Genomic DNA, 8,636 nt, shown 5'->3' with positions numbered 1-8,636 from the left:
ATAGATTTCTCTAAGAAACGAGTTAGACATGGGTGTATACTCTAACTCTTTTCTTTTCTAAAGGATTTAGCATGGTATATACTAAGTTGTTCTTTAGAAAAGCATATGTTCTATGGAAATCGACAAACACATAAGGCCTAGGGTATGAGTGTATACTCCCGGTTCCCCATGTTGATTAACCTAAGAATCGCGGTGTGGATTCTTTTGTTACTTATGTTAAACCCAGGACTCGGTCATCCAAATTGATTTAACTAACTAGTCCATACCACATGCACATGTTGATCAAGCACACACATATGAGGAATTCATGAAACTAGGTATTAATCAAGTTGGATATCATAACAAGATCATCACAAAGGCGCCAATATTGAATATTAACAAAACATAACTAGGGCTACATTCTAGCCCTACTAAATAATTTAGCTACACATAAAATTGATGTTAAATATCTTCATAAAATAAAAGAAAAGAAAAGAAAAGAATAAACCCGAGCCTTGAACTTGAAGAGCTTTTATTCTTCTCCTTTCAAAGCCCTTTATTCTAGAGGCTTAAGGGTCTATTTATAGGCTCTAGAAGTCCTTGACAAACTAGTAAACCTAAGGATTTTGTAGGGTTTCAAAACTTATTACAATTGGGAGTTGGAAAACCCTAATATCGAAAGAAAGACACTCTGGCCGCCACTTGATATGTCTCCTGTGCACAGGTGCGATCGATCGCAACCCGTGTGCGTTCGATCACAGGTCTGCGATCGATCCTCTTTTGTTATGCACTTGATCACTCAAGGCCTGCTTCGCGCTGTCTTCTCTGGTACTGCGCTCGATCGCAGGGAACCTGTGATCGATTGCAGTGTTAGGGGCTCCCATTTTTCCCATCTTCTCTCTTTAAGCCAAAATCTTCTAGATTTACTTTAATTTCTTCCAAAAGCCTACAAAAGTATGGAAAACACAAAAAAGAATTAAAATGACCTAATTAACTAAAACCAAAGGATTAAAACATGCAAGTTAAGGGCTGAAAATGTGAATATTTTAGCACTTAACAGTTAAAATAAAATCCGTAAGTGAAACAAAACAAAGATTGATTTTGAGTTGATAAAAATAAAAGGAAAGGCATTGATATCTACCACTAATCATACTTAGATAATATAACAATATACCAATGATCCAATCATATTATGAACACTTTGCCAACCTAAGGGTATGGGTGTCTACCCTTTAAGTTATTGATTTTCCTAAACACCGAATTAGGCATGAGTGTCTACTCTAATTCTTTTTTTTTTCTTAAAGAATTTAGCATGTGTGTCTACTAAGTTGTTTTTTAAGAAAGTATAAATCTATGGAAATCAACGAATACATAAGGCCTAGGGCATGGATGTCTACTCCTGGTTCCCCATGTTGATTAACCCAAGAGCCTGGTGTGGATTTCTTTTGTTACTCTTATTAAACCCAGGACTCGATCATCCAAATTGATTTAATTAACTAATCCATACCACATGCATATGTTGATCAGACAAACACATATGGGAAATTCAAGAAAACATGAATTAATCAAGTTAAGCAACACAATATGATTATCACAAAGGCGTCAATATTGAAATATTAAATAAACATAATTAGGACTTTAATCTAGCCCTACTAAGTAATTTAGTTACACGTGAGTTTGATGTTAAACATCTTCATAAAATAAAATAGAAAGAAAAAGAATAAACCCGAAACTTGAACTTAAAGAGCTCCAATTCTTTTCCTTGGAAATTGTGTGTTTATTCTAAAGGTTTCAGGGTCTATTTATAGGCCTTAGAAACACTCTAGAAACCCTAAAAATCGTAGGGTTTGAGCCATAGTTCGCACAAGGCTTCAAAACCCTAAAAGAAAAAGCTTTCCAAAATAGGGTTGCAGCTCACTTGCTCCTCACGCACGGGTGCGCTCGCATCCCGTGTGCGCTCGATCGCAAGACCGTGATCGATTGCTGGTGTTAGGCACTCGATCTCAAGTGCGATTGAGGCTTTTGCTTATGCGCACGAGCGCACGCCTTGCGCTCGTCTGGCCATTCCACTTGTAGGGGATCTGCAATCGATCACACTACCAGAACCTCCAACTTTTCCCAAATTTGCTCTTTAAGCCCGATATTTCAAGAATTGCTTCATTTTCTTCCAAATACCTACAAAAACATAGAAAACACATAAAAGCACTAAAATGACATAAACTAACAAAACTAAGGAATTAACAAATATAAGTTAAGGGCTAAAATATGAATATTTTTGCACTTAACAACAAGTCAGAAGAAACCCAGTTTGCGCAGTGAAGTAAGTTGAAGGGGTGGCTAGGTCAACTTTGTAGGAGTGATCAAAACGGTGGTAGCATTTGGCAGGTGTATAACCTAGTTTAAGGCAAACTTGACATGTAGACCTAGTGGAGGAATGCTGATGGAAAGAGCCACGGCCTGGGCCCCTTCTTCCACGTCCATGGCCAGAATGTGAGAAAGGAGTGAACTGACGTGGAGTACGGCCAGTGGGCAGGTTGCTACGGGGAGCAATGTTAACACTAGAGACTACCAAATCACCTGCAGAGTTGGCATGCTCAAGACGTTGTTCATAGGTCAATAAGTGACCATAGAGATCTTCAAGGGAAACTGGATCAATGCAGGTGGTAATAGAGGTGATAAGGGGATCATAGTCGGATCCAAGGCCAGCGAGTACATATGAGACTAGCTCAGAGTCTTTGAGAGGGGTATCAATGGCTGCAAGGGTGTGAGCAAGGGTCTGAGCCTTTTGAAAGTAGTCAGTGGTGGAAAAAGGTCCCTTCTTTAAAGTGGCAAGCTGAAAGCGGGATTGCTTGATGCGGGCCTGAGACTGGGCGGCAAACATACGCTCCAAGGTAAGCCATACCTCTCAGGAGATTTTGAGTCCAACAACATGAGTGAGAACACTTTCTATGAGGGTGGAGAGCAACAAGCTAAGAATAAGCTTGTCCTGTTGGTACAAAATCCAGATTAAGTGTCAGAGTAAAGGCTTCAGTGGTGTTGCTGGACGGAAGAAATTGAGGTGGGCAGATTGTGTCACTAGTGACATAGCCAAAGAGGGATTGTTCTTCCAGGTAAGGAACAATCAAGGTGCTCCACAACGTATAATTTTGACAAGTTTGAGATTGGAGTGGTGGGTGTTGGTGAGTGATGGGGGAAGTGAGGAAGCATGTGAGGAGTGAGTTGTGGCTGATGTTTGAGAGATGGTAGACATACTGGTGGGACAAGAAAAAAGAAGAAGGAACAGAGGTGGATGTTAATCCTTTTTAGTGCTCTAATACCATATAATAAAGACAAAGGGATTTGTTGTAATTGTCTTACTTGGCAGATATGCTTGGATCACTATTTATAAAATGTTTGTACATAAACGTAACTCTCAACTAGCTTGTGACTTGAGAGTCACATGACCTACAACTAGCTTACAAGATAACAAAATAGAAAACTAATCTACTATAAACACATAGGTTCAAGTAGTCTTGGTAGAAGAGAAGTCTGATGCATGATGGATGCTTGTCAACCGGGATTTGCTCTTAGCATGTGGCTGCATTGTACAGCTGTAAGTATCCTTGATTTTAGGATCTTGTTGGCTGTCAAATTCCTTATATTCAGTAGCCTTCAAGTTTGTATCTTTGAGGCTTATCTTATCCTGGCTGATTGGGATCAACGTTGGCGGTTTGTGAGCAACATTGGTATGAGATGTAATAGGTACTAGATGGTACAAAATTCCCACACAATTTAGTTCTCATTCTTTGAGCAGATTCTGCAACCCTCTTCACTTCCTCAAGTAAATTATAACCTCCACACAGAATATTCCAAAATAAAAAAGTATTGGTATAAACATGTAAGAAAAGTAGCAACCTTCATCAATCAAGTTATAACAGTCGCTAAGATTTTAAGAAAATAACAAAGAATTATCTCAACCGTTTTAGAAACAAAATAATGAGCTTCTCCAAGCAAATTATAAGCCACCCATGAAAATTTATTCAAGCTAAAAAACGTTTAACATATAAATATCACAGTTTATGCGGAATTAACGGATATTTATCGAAGCAAACCATCACCAAAATAAGAACAATCACACACAAGGATTTTTGTGATGAAGATGAAACCTTTTAGAAAATAATCTAAAAGTAAAACCTCTCAGGGGCAGTCAAACCTAGGAAATCACTATCAAAATATTATCTAAAGATTACAGACACTAGGAACACTTAGAACCCTTTGCAAGACCTTGGCTCTGTAAGATCGACAAGCTTACAACTCGTCTCCTTGCTCACAATCTTCTTCAACGTGATTTTCCTTTATCGGACCCTTCCGATATACTTTTCAACCGTATATTTATAAAAGGAATGACTCAAATTCTAAGAGATTCAATTTAATGCTCGCCACATATGATTTCTCTTAGCATAGCCTCTGACGAACTCTCTGGGGGTGAAAATTCGTACCTCTCTCTTTCTATAGAGATGTATTTATAATAGCCCCACAATCCTTAGATCTAGGACACAGCTTGAAATCATTTAAAACTGTTTCAGGTACGGGGTGTCTAGACAGGTTAGTGGGCTGTCTGAACAGGGCCTTGAGGAGGGCAAAAATTGAGTTTCTGGAACTGCTGTTCGGACAGGGCATGCAGAGGGTGAAAATCAGCATTCATCAGCAATCTGGAAATTTCGTTGGTCCTTGATCAATAGCTTCGATCGATTAGTGTTTGTGGTCCGATTGAGCTGAAACTTTGCAGGGACATTCATGACACATGAATCTACATTATGAACGGTGGAGATTTGATTCTAAGCATTCTATATCAGTGTTTGAGCCCGTGGATAGTAGCCTCTGCATTTTGGAAACGAATTAAGCCAACAAAAATACTAATAAACTCCCCCTTTGGCAATTCGGTGACAAAAACCAATATGCCCAGACATCCCATCATTACTCCTCCTTTTTGTCACAAATGAAAAAAAGTCTTCATGTTTCTTGAAACACTTCACGAAACACATCAAGGCATATGTGAAACAGGAATAACCCAAAGAAACTCAACTCATGATCACAAAATAAACGAAAATTGCATGAACTTTAATGCAGATCATGGAGGCAAATCAACACAAACTCCCCCTCAAATGTATGACTCATTTATCAATAAGAAACTGGAAAAGAAAAACATGTTTCTCCCCCTCAAAAGTCAAATGAACACACATGATACACGCATCAAAAGCTCATGTATTTTAGCAATGAATTTCCCAAACATGCTCGAAATATGCAAAATATACATGAAATTAGAAATGTCAAGAAACTCATATTGCTTAACCCAAGCCAAGAAAAATGTTCCATTCAACCCAAGCTTGTATGATGTGTGTGTAAGTCATTCAAAGAGAAAAATTACCAACTTACAAAATGAGGAGAAAGATTCACCACCATGAGGTTTTGATATGTATATCAAATCAAAAGTCAAACCTTATCATACTAGGGCCTAGCCACTCTCATCCTATATATTTCTCTTTGTAAAACAAATTGCACAAGTTTGACACAATGAAATAAATTCTTGTTGGAATATGATCTTTTGATTTTATTTGTTTCACTATTTTGTTTCTTTTTCTCTATGAAAAAGTGTCCTTAAACTGTTGGTACTTATCACAAAAGAGAAAGCAATAATTTATAAGCCTAGGTTCAACTAGCATATGGTCAATTTGAAAAAATCATGACTAGTCAAAAACCTCATATGGTTACCTAATATACCTCACGAATAAAGTTAAGCAAAACCTCAATTTAAGCTTAAATGTGCACAAGAAATAAAGCATACGCAAAATGTACCACATAAGCTCAGGCTTTAGGTAACCACAAGAACAAGTCTAACGAACAAATTTTATCTCATGCATATTAAGAACATTCCAAGACGCAAGGAATTAAATCCATAAAAGCAACATGAGAATTTAATGGACTATCTAGGTGCATAAGACAAAAAAGAGAAAAGAAAAAGAACCACAGAAAAATATTTTTGTCTTTTTCAAATTTTTCACAAAAGAAATGCACACAAACAAAAGACATTTGCAAAACAAATAAAACAAAAATGCAATGCAAAAAGAAAAACAGCCTACTCTAGGATATGCAAAGATATGCAAGAAAATCAATCCTAGGCATGTGGGTGACTCACCTAACATAAGGTGAGATCACCACCACTCCTCCTCAAGGGGTGAATGGTATCATCCTTCCTAACCCACGCTTGAAAAATCTTAGGTCTAGACTTATGACTTTGCTCAAACTTATCTAGCCTAGATAGCATGTCTCTCATCATTATGACCAAGCCTTCACTTTCTTTCCTAGAATAGGAATTTTCACTTTTATGCTTATGGGATTTCAAATCAAAACACTTTGGTCGAATATGACCAACCTTTCCACAATGATGACAAGTGGGCACAAACCTTTTAGAAGGTAATTTTCTAGGAGGATGCATGACTCTAGGCTTAGGGTAAGATGCATGATGTTCAACATAAATTTTCTTACCTTTCTTACCATGGAGAGTTGGGGCAGCTTTGAATTTCCAACAGTTTGGTCTAATGTGACCAACAATCCCACAATGGTGGCATATAGGAACAAACTTACCTTGAGTTTGTTTAATTGAAGGAGTCTTGAAAAAATTAACCTTGGCTTCTTTAGCATTCACAAGCTCAACATTCAAAGACTCATTAGAAGCATGTAAAGTAGATGCACCAGCATTATCAACAATTATACTTTGCTTGTTAGAAACAGATTCTTCAATACAAAGAAAGCTTTTCAGATTATCACTAGAGGAATTTCGTGAGAGTTCCTTAGAAACATTCAATTCATTCTCAAGTGATAAAGACTTTTCAACAAGCACAGAAATCTTAGATTTCAAAGAATCAATCCAGATATGTGATTTAGACAAATCATTCACTAAATATTCTTTCTCAAATTTCAAAGAGTCAATTAAGACATGCGATTCAGACAATTCATTAGACAAAGACTCTTTATCATGCATAGCATTTTTAAGTTTACAGGAAACCTTGTTATAAGCTTTGAACACTACTTTAAAATCATTATATAACTGTTTAACATCAATCTCATCATCAGAATTAATGAAACTAAACTGAGAGGTATTCATAGCAAAAAGAAGTCAAGGATCTACACTTAGGAGTTTAATCCTTCACGGAGTGAACTAGCTCTGATACCAATTGAAATACACTTAACAGATAAATATCACAGTTTATGCGAAATTAATGGATATTTATCAAAGCAAACAATCACCAAAATAAGAACAATCACACACAAGAATTTTGGTGACGAAGAGGAAACCTTTTAGAAAACAATCTAAAAGTAAAACCTCTTCGGGGCAGGCAAACTTAGGAAATCACTATCAAAAGATTATCTAGAGATTACAGACACTAGGAACACTTACAACACTTTACAAGACCTTGACTCTGTAAGATCGACAAGCCTACAACTCGTCTCCTTACTCACAATCTTCTTCAATGTGATTCTCCTTTACCGGACCCTTCTAATAAACTTCTCAACCGTAGATTTATCAAAGGAATAACTCAAACTTTAAGAGATTCAATTTAATGCTCACCACATATGATTTTTCTTAACACAGCCTCTGACGAACTCTCTGGGGGTGAAAATTCGTACCTCTCTCTTTCTATAGAGATATATTTATAATAGCCTCACAATCCCTAGACCTAGGACACAATTTGAAATCATTTAAAACTGTTTCAGGTACGGGGTATCCGAACAGGTTAGTGGGCTGTCCAGACAAGGCCTTAAGGAGGGTAAAAACTGAGTTTCTGGAACTGCTGTCCGGACAGGGAGAGGGCCTGTCCGAACAGGGCATGTTGAGGGTGAAAATTAGCATTCATCAGCAATTTAAAAATTCCGTCGATCCTTGATCAATAGCTTCGATCGATGAGTATTTATGGTCCGATTGAGCTGAAACTTTGCAGGGACGTTCATGACACATGAATCTACATTATGAATGGTGGAGATTTAATTCCAAACATTCTTTATCAATGTTTGAGCCCATGAACAGTAGCCTTTGCATTTTGGAACCGAATTAAGCCAACAAAAATACTAACACAAGCCTATGAAAAGGGTATTGAATCTGACACTAAAGGAGCAATATGAGAGAATTTTATTTAAAAAAGAAAAAAACCACAGGCACTAAAATTTCTAAGTCACATAAAGAGCATTACATAAAGAGCATTACAATTTAATTCAAAAACACCATGTAGAAAAACTTCCTCAAAGAAATTATAATCCATGAATAGGAGGGGAAAAAGTCTTATTCATGGATTAAAGAATTATTTCCATACATTTACAAATACAGTTAAAAGTGTTTCTTGTAAAACAGAGCATTAAAGAATTCTTTCCATACAGTTTGAACCATGTTACCATTCTCATATTACAATATATATTACATCTATATTACATAAACTGTCTTGTAGTCAATACATAATTATGGTTGAAAATACATTATGGCTGCTAGTTAAAATGTCTTGTAGTCGCTTTAGAGCATCTCAAAGAGCATAATTTTCTACTTTATCTACTACTTTCATAATACAAACTTCAATAGATTTTTTATTTCATTCTCTATTTTTTAAAAATATTATTTTCCAGTATTT

At 36.6% G+C, this 8,636-nt stretch overlaps 1 non-coding gene across 1 annotated transcript; it reads right to left on the bottom strand.

The window, feature by feature from the left end:
• Positions 1 to 2,583: 2,583 nt before the first annotated feature.
• Positions 2,584 to 2,722, bottom strand: LOC132191162 (small nucleolar RNA Z247). Its single transcript, XR_009441194.1, has one exon. It is a non-coding gene; the product is annotated as a small nucleolar RNA Z247 (small nucleolar RNA).
• Positions 2,723 to 8,636: the final 5,914 nt, after the last annotated feature.

This window comes from Corylus avellana, chromosome ca8 (genome assembly GCF_901000735.1).
Source record: "Corylus avellana chromosome ca8, CavTom2PMs-1.0".
NCBI classification, from domain to species: domain Eukaryota; kingdom Viridiplantae; phylum Streptophyta; class Magnoliopsida; order Fagales; family Betulaceae; genus Corylus; species Corylus avellana.
The sequence above is the reverse complement of the archived record's forward strand: the minus strand, read 5'-3'. Positions and strand labels throughout refer to the sequence as shown.